The following is a 19815-nucleotide window of genomic DNA, read 5'->3' as shown; positions in this document are numbered from 1 at the left end:
TACTTGTTTTTAGTTTTTTTTTCTCAAAATTAGTTCAACTTTTTGAATTCGAAAAAGGAAAATTCCAATGCGTCAGAATTTCTATTGATGTCAATTAATAGCGAAATTCAAGCTTGAAAACAACAAAAAAATAAAATAATTACAAAAGCAAGAAAAATAAATGAAACACGCAATTTTTTTTCTGATACAAAAAATACAAAAAAGTCTCGGACGTGGCCAGAACATAATCGACAGCAATTTGCATTTTTCGAAAAATATTTATACTTATTAATACATTCTTATTAGTTATTAATTAAAGGGGCTGACAAAATCTTTAAACACTTGTTTCAAATTTTAAGGAAGTTTGTAATTATTTTTTTCAATAATACCTTCAAAAGTTGTAAAATTGAATCTTAGTTGAGTTCCAAATTCTAGAATCCCAAATTTTTGATAAATGTGTCAAATAATGTCATTTTGAAACGAAACTAATTATATTATATTTTAAAAAATGATCAAAAATGTAAAATAGAGAAAACTGGTAAATTTTGGTTTTCCCAATTCGAATATTCCCAAAAAAAAAGAACGTTAATTCTTTGTTTTCAGAATCAGTATCGAAATATAAAATTCTGAGAAAAAATCATTGGTAATCAAAAATTTAAAAATAAAAATTTAGACCGTGTAAAAATTACCCATAAAAATTTTAATGAATCACTTTAAATATTAAAAAAAAAAACCAAACATAAAACATGCCCGTAGTAAAGATCTAGTTGGTCTAGAGGTCCGACACAAGTACCTGAAAAATCAAAATAAATTCAAATAAAAAAGTTTTATTAAAATCGCTTCAGCCAAAAAATACAAACATAATTTCAAAAACAGTTCATTTACATGTAAAATTAGATTATTGAAAACTCAGTAACCAAAATTTCGATGCCATACCATGACCGCTCTTAATGTATATGAATGCGGTCGGTAACAAACCATTAAAAACAAAAATAAATTTTTTTCTTTTCTATTCTTTTCTTAATTTTTTTAACCATTTACGAATTTTACACACAAAAAAAAAAAATTAAATTAAATTCAATCAAACTCTACGATCGAAAATTTAATTCTCAAGATTTCAACATTTCAACATGGTTGAAAAATATTAAAACAGAGTGTTAGAAAAATAATGATTTCCATATACTCCAGAAAATTTTTTTTATTTATTTACAACATTACATACAAAAAAGTATAGGTTAAAAATAAAATAAAAGAAAAACATATTTGAATTTTGCCGATAGACTTGTTAAACACAATTTTCCAAATAATTATTATATCCAATGTACGAGTATATATATAATATACAGATTATATATGTACACATCACACCCTTAATACAATAGCATGACAAGTCCATAATATTATTATGAAACAAAAAACGAATTCATTCTCTTTATTTCGGTCTAACCGACCGTTGCAATATTTCAGAAATTACAAATATTTTTAAGGTATTTTTTATAGACACTCATTTAAATTTCCCTTTTTTTTCTCATGCTCATTGATAAATTTATTACTTTATAACAATACTAATATTGTAATAATGGTTCGAAACAAATTCAAAAAAACATTAAGGAAGTCGTAGCGGAAATAACATGAAAATGTTGCAATTTTTCACTGGACGAAAATACATATATAATTTACTAGTTTCTTAGACGTAATTGTAAAACTAAAACATTAAGTGTTATTAATTTCGTCTACGTTTTGTATTCAAACTTCTTGGGTTTTAAGCTAAACTTATACGAAAGTGTGAATTTCGAAATATTGAGATATTGTACTTAAGGTGCAATGTAGAAAATTTTATTTATACTTAACAATCTATACAATATGAATTATTTTTGTAACAAAAATGTCTTTTAAATGCCGCAAGTAAAATTACGTAGTTTTAGGCCATTTTTATTAAGAATGATTTTTCGTACTTATGTATAGACAAGTATAAGGAAATAATATAAAAATATTTTTGACGTTTATATAAATATTATGACAAGTAGTGGTGTTAAAAATTTTAATTAAAAAAATAAACTAATGCTTGCTTTCCATATTGGAACAAGAATAGTATAGAAATAATTACATATACGTATAATTGGGCGTAGGTGTAAAGAATGACAACCAACTTGCAATTATTTACAGGTCAAATCTTTTAAATATCAAAGATTTGAAATAATGTAATTATTTTTGACATTTGTTTATATAAATGTACGTATGTTGCACATCAACTCGCTATAAAATATAAAAGTACTTTTAAAGTATAGTTTTTTAGTTACTGTATTTTATGATTCCTTTTTTTTATACAGCTAAACTTAGCAAAAATGATTCAAAAGCAAAAAAAATATAGACTTCAGCTAGAAAACCTATTATCGTCTATTTTTTGTATACGCTAGTGCATTTGAGCGTAGAGATGGGTACCTATAGTTAGACGTAGGAATAGTTACAAATGAAATGCAAAGATTATAATAAAGATTATCATATCGAATATTAATAGATTTTAAGTGATAGACTTTTTTCCAACCAGATATTCTTTAATCCCGCAAAAGTACCCTTAAAGGTTCACAATTAGCACATACTTCCCCACTTCCTCCCACCCACAAACACGCACAGTATTTTTTTTAAAAAACATTAAAAACTCGCAATCTTAACATCCGGACCAATTAAAAAATTGGAGTTGGAATATTAATCTACAAGTACCTTTAAGGCTTTTTGCTTACTGAAACAATTATTTTAGCATTTCTGTAAAGAATTTGTATATCTAGCGAACAGACAAACTTTTTCAATATTGTTCACAGATTTTTCATAATTTAAAAAAAAAATGTAGAAAATATTTTAGAAATTTTTTATTTTTATATAAAATTACACATGTGCTGTAGGTTTTACATTAATGGAAATTCTTACAGGTGATGGTGGCATAAATTTATGCTACATATATAGGTTGATTGTTGTAGCAAACTTAATGTGTTTAAGCCCCTGCTCGTATTTATAAGGAACCTTTAAATTTTTGAAGGATTTAGTGCTTTATTTTTTGTTATTTCTAAATTTTCCGTTTTATAGTGGTGCACAGCATACATGCGCAAATATTTAAGGCTTTAATTTTTTTCTATAATAAAATTATTTTATATATTTTAATTTATAGCTATATAATTTTTAATTATATTAATGTGTACATTGCATACAAAGCACTACCCATAAGGCAACTAATAATTATTGGGATAAGTATTTAAGCAATTATGAAAAATATCCGTATAGTATGAACATTCTCGAATTATTAATAATAAATACTAAAAATTTTAAGGTCTAATTTCAATGTTAAAGTAATCCTGCATCAAACCCTTGTTTTATGTATGTGTAATTGATGGTTTTTAATTAACTTGATCTGAATTCCTGTTTTCGACCAAAAACTCGTCAAAATCAGATCTTTTATTTATTTTTTAAGAAGATTCTATGCAACTGTACTACAGTAAAAGTAACTTGTTGCAGGGTAATTTATTAAAGAATAATTGTAAAAATTATTTGATAATTTAAGTAAAACACCCTGCATACCTTATCATTTTATGTAGTTTATACACACACACACACACACATATGAAGACTAAATTTTATGAAATACAAAAAGTACTAAAAAAGAAAAGAGCACGCCAATATTTTAAACTTGTAATTTTCGCACATTTCTTTTAAAAATTTATGAGCATTCAAACTCTTAATATGGAAACTTAGTTTTTAGCTACATATATTCATACATACACCTAAATATTAAAGGAATGACTTAAAGTAATATTTTTTTTTAATTTTCTATTGCAAGTATTTAGGTATGTGCGTTTATAAATGTGCATATACACTTTTATGTTCATATTTAACTTAAATAAATATGAAAATTGAATAAAAAAAAAAACTGTTCATTAGTGGGTTGCAGACAGATTTTAATAACGTATAGTTGATATACACGGGTATATGAATATAAATATTTGTATATATATATTAAATATTAAGGTGAATTTTTTATCTACATTCTACAATATAAGTATGTAATATCATGGGCACATATGTGTAAACATTGTAAATTGTTAAATACATTAATATCAATTATAATATTATTATATAAATGTATAACAATTTAAGCGATTTAAAAATTAATGAAACTTTATAATATAAAATATAATTTTCGTTTTAAATTTGAAACAAAAAATTTTCAAAATATAAAACAAATTTCATTATATTTAATTCATTTTTATTTTATGTAAAATCCAATTAGATCGGGCTAAAACAATGATTTGTAATGTAGCACTTTTCCCTTCAACAAGTGAAAATACTGATTTTAAAAACAATCTTTTTGTACTACACTATTAGCAGATTTGCTTTCATTCATATACGAAACTATTTCAAGAATTGCATACATTTAGGATGAACGATTTATGCAGTCTTTGAAATAAAACTAAAAAAAATCTAATGAGGCGTTATCATAATGATAGAATTAAAGGGTTAATTGCATGATTTAGGAAAAATAATTATATTTTTTTTAAGAAACTTTTAATCGCTCATGTGAATAAATCTTCATTTTATCTAAAATTGAATAAAAATATTAATAATAATTGACAATTTATAGCACTTGAAAAATGAAAAGCAGTGATTATTTTTCATTTTTAAACATTTTATTAATGTTTTTAAAATTTTAAAATTCAAATGTTTTTTTGCTATATATATCTTTACTATTAAAGATTTTTTAAGGTTTAAAAACATAAATTAAAGTTTATAAGAAGATGGAAAAAATTCTTTAAAACAAAAATTTTAAAGTTTCTAAAAATTTCACATGATACGTATTGTGGGGATGAACAAAATTGAAAAAATATAAAATTGAAAAAATTGCTATTTTTCCAAAGTTCGAATGTTTGTTATTTCGAAAGTACATAAAATGCAACATCAACTAATATGTTGCTTTCATCCTTTACTAGCCCCTTTAGAATTTTTACCATTTGGTGAAAATTCAATAAAATACCTGTATCTCTGAAACCGTTGAGATTTGACAACTAGCTCGAAACAAAAAAATTTCATCCGTTTTTTGATACCCTCAACAGTTACATACAATATGGTACACTTTACTGAATCACCCAGTATATAAATACACTTGAATTTAAAATTGCATAAATGCATTATACTTTTGTGATAAAATGTTATCTTATATTATTTACATTCCATATTTTTTACATAATAAGCACTGAGTTAGAAATTAGAGATTTTCTATAGATTTTAATTTCCATATAGAACAAAATTATCAGTTTCTACATTTCCTGTGAGAGAATACACTTTATTCATTACATTTAATTATAAATATTATTTCTTAAAACGAGTTCGGTATTGAACGTGAAACAAGCAACAAGTACTTATAATAATTGAGAATTTATCAATACAATATTTTTGTTAATTCCATTATAACCGTTTTGGCCATTATTTTGCTTAAAAAATCTGAATTTTAAAAATTTTATTGAGATCAACAAGTAATAATGGTAAGTATATAAAATATATAACTGAATTAATTAAATATTTAAATTTAAAAATGGATAAAATTGTAAATAAATTATATGAGCAAAATCATAGAATAGATATGCTATATAAGAGTTTCTTTAATAGTGATATTAACACTTTAGTTTCAGTGTAAAAAAGATTATATTTAAATAAATTAATAGAAAAAACAAAATTTGTGGAAGAAGTATGAAAATTTTCTAAAATTGTGATATACATGCTGTAATATATGATATAATATATCAAATTTTTAGAAAAAAAGCTAACAACCTAAAAATTAATTAATGGGTGAGCCAAAAGTGTTGTTTTTATAATCAAAATACATTTTGTATCGTTTATAGACAATTGAAAAGAAAAATGTTCTAAATACATAATTGCATTAAACTTAAAATTTTGAAAAATTCTATAATAATATACAATTAAAAGTTAATATTATATGTAAATGCAAATATAAGCACCCTAGATTTATGTATGAACATATTTATATATTATATATAACTATAATTGTAAATATTTTTAACTGCCGCATTAGATACCATAATGGGGGTATTGCAATGGCACCGAATTTCATATTTATTGATTTATTCATATTGATAACGGAAATATATTTTCCAAAGATAAAAAAACATATATAAATTTCGGGAAGATGTCTTTACGCTTTCTCTCTGTATATCAGTTTGTCTGTCTGTTAAGCAAATTAGTTTTTATAGACGAAAGTAGTTGGCCGAATTTGGACTTTTATTAAGTGTCGATTGTATACATTCTTGTTGAAGAAAAAGAAAATATCTTTGCCGATGAAACAAAATATTACCAAAGAGCTTTATAAATTTGTTTTCAATTGATTTTCAATTTTTCTGTAAAATTTCCGGATTTGATCAAAGTTTTAGAATTGAAAAATCTATTATAATATTAAAACCATTTGAATCGCTGACTGTAATTGAGTGTAATAAAAAATATTTTACCACCTCACTTGTGATAACTTTAATTAATCACTTGAAAAATGTAATGAAAAAGTTCCAAGTTGATGATAAATATTTCCAACATGCATCTTTAGATTTTTTATACGGTCTTAAGTTGATGGTAGTTAATAGAATTTTTAATTTAGAGCAAATATGGATAGTTTTAAAAATAATATATTTTTACTAGAGAGGTTTTAGAACGTACAGAGCATATTTATAAACAAGATGGATTTTAAAATAAATTGAAATTCAAGAACTGGAACTAATTTTGAAATTATTATAGAATAATTTGAGGTACCTGAAATGCAACAAAATACCTCAAGATCTCGGCCTATTACTATATTTTAAAAATATTTGGAAAAGCCTATTTTATCATGGTCTTCCAAATATTTTTCACATGAAAACATGCTTCTTTCATACGAAAACATGCATTACTGTCCAAATATCACAAATTTATGACATTGGAACATCAGTCCCCTGTGAGTTTTTTTTTAAGAAAAATTATTGCCGAAGGGCGAAGTTTATTAAAACCTCAAAAATTAAAGAAAAAATTTTATTTTTAAATGAAAATGTTGATTTATTCATTTTTTTCTTTATTTTACAACCAAAAAAGAGCAGTGAACAGGTGACACTGCTCATTTTCACTGAGAGCAATTTGAGCAATCACATTGCATTACTCTGTTGGGAAAAACTAAAGTGTTTCATTATTGAAATAAAATACTAATTTTTTTTTGATTTTGCAAACTCATAGATTATTTTTTGTTTTTAAATCAGAATTTATAGTGAATGAATTTTGAATTTGCTGTACATTTTGAAAAAAAAAAAAAAAAAAATTTACAGTGATTGAGAATTTAAATTTTCTAATTTTTTTATAACATTCTTCTGACCCGGGGAGTAAAAAGGCAAAATACACGATGAATAAATTATTTGATACATACATTAACGCATATTTTAATTCCAGTATGAACACAATGAATTCCGAAATATCTCAAATTTCTTTATAGGGGTCAAATTTTACATTTTTCACTTTTTTATATCTTAAAGGCATTTCTTAAAGGTTAATGCACGAGTTTTGAAAGTGAAAATTTACCAAGATCCAAATTAAAATTCTTTTAGGTATTTTAATTAAAACTTACTAGCTTTGTTAAAATTTGAAATAAATGTTTAAAAATCAATTGCATATTCGTGTGTAACACTTTTATCCAACTAATATAAGAATAAATAAATAGGGATTTCTTAATTGTTATTGAGAAAATAAAAATTGCGATCGATTGTGTACTAACCACATCAGTTTCCTTTTAATTTTTTCGTTTTTTTTTTTTCGAATGGCAACAAGGTTTATATTTCATGTTTGCATTATTTTTTATAATAAGCACATTTCAAAAAACGAAAATATCTTAATTTACTATCATAAATCAATTTTTAGTAGGTTATTCTATTAATTGAAATAAATATATCAGTTAACTGTATTATTAAATGCATTATGTTATATTATTATTATTATTATTATTATTGTTATCATTATTATTATTTTGTAAATTTGCTTTATATACAAAAATTTTTTTCATTTTAAAATTTGATATTTTCCCATATAACTTGTATTTATTTAGATTTATATCAATATATGTATGTGTGTATTTATATTTAGGTATATGTTTGTACTTACTTGTATTATAACACAAATACAGTGACTTCCCAAAATATGAAACAATTTTTCAATATCAATTAAATCAATAATTTGGGTGTTTTTGAAAATGAAATTTTGGCATTTCTAACTTAGAACTTAAATAACTTAGATCGCAGAAATAACGCAGATGCAAAAACTACACATTCGACAATAGCACAAAAAACGATTGCCATGTGTTTTTTAAAGGATTATTCTATCCCAGAACTTTTTATTTCCAGTTCACTGGAAATAACATTATTAATTAACATTTAAAAAATAATAAATAACATTATTTAAAAGAAACTTCTCTTATCCTATTAATCAGACGATATATTATTTTAAGTACAAAATAGTTTCCGCAACAGTAAAATCAAAACTGAGTTGTTGTGCGTATATTTTAACTTGCAGTTGTAGTTGTAAAACACGTGCAGTACTTTATTGCCGAACATACTACACATTTAGTGCTAAGTTAGAAGTGAATTGTCAAAAACACAGTTTATTACTATTACCTAAGTGGAAATTTCTTTATATAACTGCAGAACAGACGAATGACGTAATCAAAGGAACAAGTTAAAATCCAAAAAAATAAAAAATTTTGTCTTCTCGAACCAGTGACCTATCGCTTTTTATATGTTTCTTCGATAATATACAAAAACACTCTAAAATCAAAATTGTCAATTTCGAGTATATTTTGAAAATTCTAAGAATAGAGTTCATATTATTATTTGAGCATCCCTTTAAATGATTAAAGCCAAGTTTTAGACAAGAGCAAGCACCGATTGTAAAAATGAAATTAAAATAGTCCCTTAAGTGTAAGTTTTACCCATCAAAGTAGTCAAAGTCAGCAGAATATAGTAAAGTGGACAATATCGAGTAAAATTAATTTTAATACTATATGCTTGTCTTTATAAATCTATATAACTCTAAAATAATTTGCAACAAATGTTAATGCATAAACTATAGTCAATGCGAATATAATTATCGCAAGTACCCATATTGTGCTAACCTAGGTTTTACAGATTTTGGAAGTTTGTCAACGTAATCTTAAACAAAGCGTGGCATTATGTACGCAAGTAGATATGTAAGAAAATTTATTTGTCAAATATATTCCATTTTTTTTTTGTGAGATTTTATTTTTAAGTTCGACTTGTCAGTTTTTTGCAAATATTTTCATTAAATTCGGAAATCTGTTTCGATTTTCTAAGTTGATTAGCCAAAATTTATAATATATAATACCTAAGCCAAAATTTATAATACATACGTATTATTATTTCTTTTGGAAATATTATGATTAAAGTCAAAAAATTGAACGACGTGGTTTTTTTCTAACACGGTTTCTATATTGTAAATGGAACCCCCTACTATAAATCATCTCATTCTTATTTTTCTTATACAAGCTTAACATTTATGTTCAAAAGAAGAGTAAAGTGATTTAATAGTACGAGATATGACTGTATACAAACTTTCTGTATATAGCTAATTGGATCCACACCAAAATTTTATACTATTCCCAAATATGTGTATATATGTACATATGTATTATAAAAATATGTTTACCTGTTAACTTAATTTTTTTCTCTTATAACAAGTGGACCTAAAAAATTGCTATATAATCCCAAATGTGAATTTATTTTTTGATTAAAATAAACGAATTTATTTTGATTGTAGGTATATGTTTTTTTATTCCAACTAACATAAGAAGCATTTAACAGTATTGACGTTTTAATTTTATTGCACGTAGTGTGAAAAAAATAAACAACTTGCTTTTTGGCACTTTTTAAAAAAAAAAATTTTGAAAAAAGTACTCATTAGTTTTATTCTCACAGTTCGCTTTAATAGATTCAGAAACTTTTTGCAATAGAGGAAATCATACCTTCAGAATCCCTGGCATTCGAAATTTAGAGAAAATTGAAATTTTCTCTTGTTTTATTTTTCCAGTTTTTTCTAACTAGATAATTTCGTAAGAAATTTTTTTTGTAGAATTTTTCCCAGCTGTTTAAACATTAATTTAAGTCCTCAAACATTAAAAATTTTTTATGGTACGGAAGATATAGCACAAAAACCATAAATATTGTGAGCCACAAATTCAATTCAAATCAAACCAGATGTTGATAAAACTAGAATTTTATGCAATTTAATATTCCTTTATTCAAAAATTTGGAAAATGCGAATTCCTTATGGAAAAAATTTACAAATTTCTCAAAACACACACTAAATTCTCCTAGGGAATTCACCTCGTTCGGCAAAAATTTATGTTTTTCTTCTTTCAAATCTATTTCTATTCAATCGCATATTTTAAATCAATTGCTTTACTAGAATACTTCTTTAGTTGCATCAACGTTATGCCAATTTTAGTTTGCAGAAATATGTTGAAAAAACACATTTGCAAACTCCATTTTGTGTAAAAAAATTAAATTTTCCTATTGAAAACAATTTTTTTATTAGAATAAATGTAAAAATTTGTATGGCATGTCTTTAAAAATTTGCTCCAGCTGGTTAATTTTAATAACTTCAGATGCCAAATGGTGTCTAGTCTTCGAAAATATTTTTTCCAAATTTTTAAATTGCACCCAATGTGAGAAAAATGCATTTAAAAATTTCAAACCATATAGGTACCATTTCTTATAAAAATTGGCAAAAATAAAAAATCTATCATTTTTTTTTACCAAGAAAACTTTCGAAAAAAAATTTTTTGATTACTAGATTTTTTTTTTATTTTTCAAAATGAAAATTCTAGTTTTTCTTTTCAAAAATTTCAAATTTTTCAAATTCAATTTTTGTTTTTCAATTAAAAAGTTTGTATAAAATTTCGTTTCAATTTTGTTATTATTTGTTACATTTCAATAAAAACATGAAAATTCAGATTTTTTATCAAAATAACGGCTCTGCAAAATGTCAACTGTTTTTTCGAGTGACTGTTGTCACCAAAAATTAATGATAGTTGATAATTACAGAGCTTAAAATACTTGCCTTTAAGGGTCTTTAAAATCTTTACATGGAAATGGTTTTTGTGCTACATCTTCTCTAGCATAAAAAATTTTTTAATTTTTGAGGTCTTAAGTTAAAGCTTAAGCAGCTGTGCAAAATTCTATAAATAAAAATTTCAAGGTTTTAAAAAATTTCTTACAAAATTATCTAGCTAGAATAAATTGTAAAAATCAAAGGAAACATTTTATTTTCTTTGAAGTTCGAATGCTTGGTATTTCGAAAGTAAATAAAATATAGAATCAAGCAGCATTTTTATTTAAAGCCCTTTACTAAGCCTTTCAGAAACTGTTTATTTGAAGCTCTATCTTTTTCAGAATGGAAGTTATAATAAAAAAAACTGTATAAGTGATTTCTTGAAAATACGTTAAAAGCCCTGGAACTCGGATTTTACAGTGTTTTACCCATTTTCGGTTTTCTAATCAATGGTATATGTGGTTGCATAACTTTCAGAATCACCCTATATAATTAATAAGAAAAGAAATTTTTTCCACCTCCATCCTGTATCAAGTTATCACTTCTCAAATTTCTATAACTGCATAAAGCTATAGTCAAAATGCCGTTACTGCAAAAAGCTCTGCCAACAAAAAATTATTAAAAAAATTGACACAATTAACAACAATAATTTTAACGCCTTTTTCAACTCTGTTTTTTGTCTCATCCCAAATATATGCAACCATTTAAAATATTTCCGTATACGAATGAATGTAATTTATATAAGCGATTGTTTTTAAGAGCAGTATTTTTACTTATTCAATTTAAAATTGCTATTTTATAATCATTGGTTTGATTGAAATTTATTTAAATATAAAATGACGACATATGGAGTTTACAAGAATTAAATAACCGTGGCTTCAACATTTACTCATAAAAATCAATACAGTAAACTGACAAAAAACTCGTAGCCCTACATTTTAGTTTTAAAACTCAACAACCTTTTAACTATTAGGGTAATACTACATTGGAGTTCTAGAATGTCTTAATTCCAAGTTTGTTTATAATGATGACTGTAAACTGCTGTGTATATAGATAGGAGCTAATATTGGATAATATAGCTATAATACGACACTGATTAGTTTCATATTTAAAAAAATAGCATTATAGAATTTTGTAAACCATTACTTAAGTTAAGAAAAATTCAAAGAAAACCCCACACTGGTTATTTTGTTTCCATATTTTAAAAAGTGGTAGAATTTCTTCGTTTTAATTCATAATCTCACCAAAACGATATTAATAGACCCAAAAATTTTCATTATTATAACTATAACTGTAATATTATTTGTTGTTTTTCAACCAATTTGCAATATATGCATGACATTCTTATATGCATGACATAAAAATATTCATTAATAAACCAAATAACTATGAAATAATAAAATTTACTACGAAATTGTTAGAAACGACACCACTTTAATTCACAATAAAACTTTAAATATTTTACCGTTTTGATTAAAAGAATAATCTATTGTGCTTTTTCTATACATAATAGGCAGAAACTTGGATGCATGAATGTTTGAAGGCATGTGAATTTTTGAGTGCTTTTGCTTATGTTCAAATGTTTAAATGTTAAGCTACATATATGTATATGAATATCTATATGCATATAAAATAATATATTAAAAAGCAGTTTGAAACACCATAATGTCGGTATAATAAGATATATTGTTTTCTTTATTTGTGTCACATAAAATATTATAAAACATGTTATACATATACGAGTGTATATATCTATATGTTGCGATATAATATAGGCCTATATCTACATACATAATGCAATTCTATGCTATTAAAAAATCTTTTAAATTATCGAATCAACACAATGTGTCAAAATAATTTTCTTAAAAATTTTTTTGAACTGTTATAAATTAAGATTCTTTTTCATTTCCAAACAGCTAAAAATTGCCTTACTACTATTTCAGAAGTTTTACAATTTCAATGAGTTCTTGTTGGTTAATATTTTCGTACGTGTTTCTTGTTATTTATAAATTTAGCCGGTTTTCTTGGTTATTTTTTTAAAACATTTAAATTTTAAAGAAATAATTATTAAATGTTTTCAATCAGCTTTTTTTTTAAATAATACGAAAAGAGCAATTTGGCAGAATATAAAAAATCACACAGAACAACCATAATTTGTGATGGCAAGAAGGAATAATTGCCAAAGTTGATTATTGCTAATTTTCATGAGAGCAAAAAACTATGAATTGATAAAAGACGAAGTCTCTAAGTAAATTTGTAATTGGATTGTGAAGCTTATTTTTTTATTTTAGTACATTTTATACAATTTAATCGACTTTAGTTTTTTTTCCAATTTTCTTTTTTGTTCAATTTAAAAGCAAATTTCACTTTGTTGCTTTTTCCAAATTATTTTGAATACGTTTTAGACGCTCAAGTGTATTTAATTTGCACAAACGTTTAAAACAAGTTTAGCAATGTTATTAAGTAGCGTACTAAAAATAGATAGTTTTCTTCATAATTTTAGAGTTAATTAATGTTATAGAAAATTCTTTAAAGAATATAGATCATAGCTAAAGAACAGTGGCGCCAATAAAAATTGTCGAAAAGTCATCAAAATATTAAAAATTTCTTCAAAATGTTTTCATATTCAAATTACGTTTTCAAATTAATTGCTTGTAAAATTTTTAAATTAATTGCTTGATTTTCAAAGTTTAAAAATTTCCAAACTTGATTCCAAAACTTGATTTCAAAAACAAGGCAGTACAACTGACTCTATTAAAATTAAATATTTCTGCCACAAATTGTAAAATTATATTGTAGTTAAAGCAAATGGTGTACGTCTATATTGACTATTTGTTATTAAGATATAAAAATGGGGCATAAATCAAGAATAAACCATGTGCATTAATGATATTTACCTTATCTCTTTTTTTCATAGAAAACAATTACAGTCCAGTTTAAATAATTACAGAGATTATTTAATTATTAGGAGGATTGAGTCAAAAATTTACTAATTATTTTAAGATTTTCAGCAACTTCAAAAATCCATTACTTCAAAATTACATTAATGTGGGAATTCATCAGCTAAATATTGTGTTTTGATATCTCATAAATTAGAACTGAAAAATCTCTTACTATTTAATTGATAGATTTCGTACCCAGAGCTTCTCGCTTGTGTATTTGAATAAAATATGTGCTACCTTAAAAACTATTTTAAATTGATACCTTAAAAACTAATAAGATGTATTGAAAACTTTTCTCAAAACTAATAAAATATTAAACATTTCTTTGATTTCAAGCAAATTTAAACATATTTAATAACAAAAATGCTTATTTTATTTTTGATTTGCTATATATTTATTTAATTCTATGTTTAATCTTAACACTATACATTATTTCAAACCATTTAATTAAATTGTCTAGTATTGTTATACGTACGTAATGTTTATTATGTTATGTTGGAACAAGTGTCGGTTTTTCAAGGATTTATTCTAACTCTATATATCATTTGATTATATTCATAAATTTCAGTATGTCTACAAATTAATGACTAATTTGATGCATACAAAAGTCACCTACGCAGTTATTTAAAGCTTTAATAATTTGCTTTTTTTACACACCTTTCAAAATGCTTTTTTTTTTTTGAATTTTTTCTTCTCATAGTAAAATATATATATGTATATATATTTATGTACATTGTATATAAACAATAATATATCATAGTTTTAACACAGTGCCTTTTATATCTAAAAAAAATTGTTATCAGATGTGATCAATACATTACCGACCTCAAAGTATATTTTCTAATTTAACAAAAGTGTTGCACAAGATTGATACGAAAATATTATATTTTAGACCTGCAAATTAATATGCCCAGAAACAATTAAATTTTGTTCTTAGTAGAGGTTCATTTTCTGAGATCTGATTTATCCCAAAGGTATGTGAATTAAATATTAAATTTCGAGAAATACCGTCAATTAAGTGTTTAGGTATGATCGAAAATGTAAAATCGACTCATAATGAAAATTTATGAGTCAGGTCATTTCTAAGAAAATTAATATATCTTTGCTTTAACAACTGAACTTGATATTATAAATTTCAAGGAAATTTGTTGGTTATCTATCTATATGTGCATGAGCAAAAATGTAAAATCAGCTCGTATAATAAATCTTTAGTTTCTGTATCTGCGAAATCTAGATGACGTATCGTGACGTATTGAGCAAATATATGTAAAAACAGATAGTATATAGGATAAGTTAAGTTCCTGAGATCAGGCATACTCAAAAAGTTTATCAATCGATGATAAACATTTTTGCCGAAATTGTGATACAAAGACAGTTAAAAAAAGAAGCATTTTTCCTGCAATATATTTTTTATTAACATGTTTCTGTATCACAGAGAAATACATTCTTGTTGGGAACCGGACATTTTAAATTTAATGCCATTACATAACCTCAGTGTGTACATAGATATATACACTCTATACACTAATAATTTTTAATTGATAATATATGTATGTATGTTATTTGAAGTTCTTTATCTTAAAGTGTTAGTTAATTTTAATTTTATCTGGCAAATATCTCAAGACGAACACTTGAGGATTCGGTAACGAATAGATTTAATTTAACTACTTTATATGAAGTGGATATCTACTTTTAATGGTCGTAACATGCAAGTTATTAACTATAGACAATGTTATAGCACAATCATATAATAAAACTAAAATTTTTTTTCCAGCATTTTGTTTTTATAATGAACGGAACAAACATTTGAAGTCAATGTTTTTCAATATTATATACAATTTTAAATTATTAAAGTTCATAATACAAATAAAGTAAATTCAAAAATATTTTTTTTTGAAAATATTTTTGGATATTGGAAAAAGGTTTACTTCAATGGTGTAAGGTTTAAAGTCTTTCTTAAAAACTGACTACACATAATACGACAATACTCAGGTATATAAAGCTCTCGAAATGTTTGCCCAAAAAATACTGGTACTGAATTTGTGTTATTAATTTTTTTTAGCACTTTTCCAAAAAATTTTTGAAAAGAGTGCTTATTAGTTTCACTTTGTCCGTCCGTCCGTCCGTAGACATATTTACACAACTTCTACACCCTTCTACACTCCTACCCGAATCCGCAAACTTTTTCAAATTTCTATAAACGCAAAAGGCTAACGGTAAATTCCGTAACATTAAAAAAATATATAATTATTTTTCTTAACTCACGTAATTAACCATTAAAATCGAACATTATGTTAAGCCCTCTTTAAATCAATTTTTGCTTAATTTCAAAGACTCGTTCATCCTAAATATATGCAATCCTAGAAATAGTTTCGTTTATGAATGAAAATATTTTTAATGGTGTGGTAGATATACTAGACTGTGTTTAAAAGCAATATTTTCACGAATTGTTGAAGGGAAAAGTGCTACAATACAAACCATTGATTTGAACCAACTTTAATTTAATTTAGGGACTATTGCATAGTATTACTATTGCATATTGAGTATCTCAATCCTGTTTTATCGTTTATGGCTTGCTATACGTCTACACGCTATGATGGTTTCAGTATGGGAGCAATATGCAGGAGCAATAAAATTTTAAGAAAAATTTAAAATTTATCGAAAATATAATTATTATTAGTTACAAATTTTTATTTTTTAATTAAATAAGGTGTTTTTCATTACAACAAATTAATTATGGTAATTTTATTGTAATTATTTTTTAGAAAAAACATATTTCTGTTAAAAAATAATTTCAAATCCATTTGGAGTGCCTATTACAATTAAAACTAAAACAACATAATTTTAACAATGAAAATCTTATTTGTGTATGTTCGTATTTTTTTTTTTTTTAAATTTTACTTAAAATGTCTGTATAATATGATTTTGTTCTTTTAAAATGTGTATAACACTCCATACATTTAACACAACAATAGTGTTGCGGTTTATATAAAAATGTAGTTATATGCAAATTAATTCGATCAGGTAATTTTATACATATTTTGACACGGGGAAATAAATGTTAAATTTTTGTTAATTGATTTTGTAAAATTAGGTTAATTTTCATAACTGTATAATAGAATTTTAATTAAAAAAAACTTTAAACCAGAAAACGAATTTCAACAATACTTCAAGAGCAATTATGGGCTGTTATATACATATGTGCGGATTGCATTAAAAGGAACGCATACTATGAGTACGTCATGCCGGGCTAAAAGATAATCGCCGCAAATCCTTAGTTTGAAAAATAACACATTTGCTTTATAAACTTAAATAACTTCAGGTCATAGTAAAATTAAAAAGATCTATTAATATTCTCTTAGTACCATATAAATTTCTTTAGGGGAAATCTTATAGATTTTGAAAGATATGTACTTGAATATAAAGATCGAATTTCATTTGTAACTAGATTTTATATAAGTTATAAGGATTTGAAATATTTTAAGAAAGCAAAAGTTTATTGTTATAAATTTTTTTTATAGAAATTTATAGAGCTCATATAGTATCGAAAAAAAATAGAATTGATAATTAACGTTTTTCTGATTTTAAGAAGTAATAAATATAGATATCGTTAAATATTTCATTTCATATTAAATTGGGTGTAGGGAAAAATTTAGGCCGAAACTTAATGAAAACCTGATTTGAGATAACAGTTAATTTGAAGGATCAATTCGACTGAAAATAAATGCTTTTTTATAAATAATTTTTACGATAGAGTAGGCAAACCGTATTTTTTTGCATTTGTAGCATTATAGTATTTTCTAAAGAGCTTGTTTTTTACGACTTTTGATACAATTTGTGTACAGAATTTCATGTCTTTATCTTGAACGTTGTACAATATGTATCAATAAATAGACAGTCAGGCCGACAGATGTAGTACATATTTTCAAACATAAAAAGTTTTAGAAATGTTCTAAAAATATAAATTTTTTTTGTGTTTCCAATATTGATGTCAATATTATTTCAATATAAAATTATTAAATTTTTTATGCAATATATTCATTTATTTTTTTTTGTCAGATTTTGTACACTTGGTTACGCCTATAAACCAGAATAGTTTTGAAAACAACCTGTGCGAATTAAAATTAATTCAAAAATAATAGAAATAATAAAAAAAACTGCTCTTTTATTTTATTTTTTGTACTTTTTCTTAATACGCTCAAGGGCATAGATATATCTAAGTGTCTTGTATGCACACATAACGTACAAATGCACATATGTACATTTGTATTAAATAATCATATCGTTAAGTTTAAATTGCTACAATATTTTCAAAATGACATGGGCACGGCTCCATTTTATTTTTGATTTTTTGTTTTCAGAACCCAAAATAATAAAAAAAAAAAACTTTAAAGAGATCATTGCAATTAACAAAGAATATTTTAATTTATTTTTTTTTTAAATGAATATTTTAAATAAAAATTGTTTAGTTAAAAACTTGACCAGCAAAAAATATATCAAAATGTAAATTTTACTTCAAGATACACGAAATAAGCAAGAAACAGCGCCAATCTTGTATCTTCTAAATTTAATCCTGTATTTTAGATTACCGGTATAGCATGTTGCGATTAACTATTATAATAGTTATAGTTAAATTTATGGGAAAAAATTCAATTCAATGAAATTAATTTGAAAAGAGAACAAATAGCCTAAAACATCAAAATTATTTAAAATTAACTAAGTATGTGAAAATATTGTATTATTTTTTTCAGTTATTTTTAACAAATTATAATCATACAAGTTAAAGTTTTAAAATTTTGAGAACATTTTATAACAGAAACATCATATTCAGTGTTCCCAATAGAAATAAAGGTATACATGCATCACATATACGATGGCAGTCAAAATTAATTGTCATCTTCCGCCCGTTTTTGTCAAATTCCTAACGTCGTTGTTTTCTCTTACATGGTTATAGCTGTAAAAATCTGCAACTTTAATAGCTTCTAGGCATTAGTTAATCATTTTGATGAGAGATAATTCTACTTGATCTTCCGTCCCCCACACTACCAAGTTATCACCTCTCAAAGCCAAAAAACCTTTAATTTTCAGTATTACTAATTACCAATACAACGTGTACCTCCCTATTCTTCATTATTCATTTTTATAAGAATAACTAGTGGTAATTTCTTCATACAAGGCAGAAAAAATAAAATATTTTTCGGACGGTCTACCAATTAAGCTTTAAAGGAATGAAGAAATTAAAGCAAAAATGATTAAACTTTTAATTCAACTTAAAATTTATTATAAATTGTTTCTTCCCCGCAAAATGTGTGATAATTTTTTGTTTTTTCAATTTTAAAGTAGACGATTAGAAAGTACACTTATTTGTTCAAGCGAAAAGTACTCTTACTTCTTTTCAAACACAAATTGGTTTGATCTAAATTAATTACATTTTCAAATCAGACCCTAATTTCGCGGGGTTTCGGGAATCTGAGTTTTTAACAAATAAAAAATATGTACATATATGCTTTCGGTAATGCTTTAAAATTTAGTTTACAAAAAAATAATAATGGTGTCAAGATATCAATTAGAGAAATTTGAATAAATTTTTTATTTATTACATTTACATATGAATGAGAGAAAACACATGCATGTGAGCTTCTGTACCAATTATTACATTTAATACTTTTATTTTTACCGACCGCGTTGCGAATACAATAGATAGGTGATGTGGTGGCAACAAATTGTGCATATTGAGTTTTCAGTGGGAACACACTTCTCCATG

General features: G+C 24.6%; 1 protein-coding gene across 1 annotated transcript in view; it reads left to right on the top strand.

The window, feature by feature from the left end:
* The first annotated feature begins 5302 nt into the window (after positions 1-5302).
* The window catches only part of LOC129609249 (uncharacterized), a 41888-nt gene continuing 27375 nt past the window's right edge, over positions 5303-19815 (top strand). The window contains exon 1 of the mRNA XM_055521180.1: positions 5303-5507. The gene's annotated coding sequence lies outside the window, so the exon portion shown is untranslated. The remainder of the gene's footprint in view (positions 5508-19815) is intronic.

The sequence above is a fragment of the Condylostylus longicornis genome, unplaced genomic scaffold (genome assembly GCF_029603195.1).
Source record: "Condylostylus longicornis isolate FDR11 unplaced genomic scaffold, ASM2960319v2 ptg000038l, whole genome shotgun sequence".
NCBI lineage: Eukaryota > Metazoa > Arthropoda > Insecta > Diptera > Dolichopodidae > Condylostylus > Condylostylus longicornis.
The sequence above is the reverse complement of the archived record's forward strand: the minus strand, read 5'-3'. Positions and strand labels throughout refer to the sequence as shown.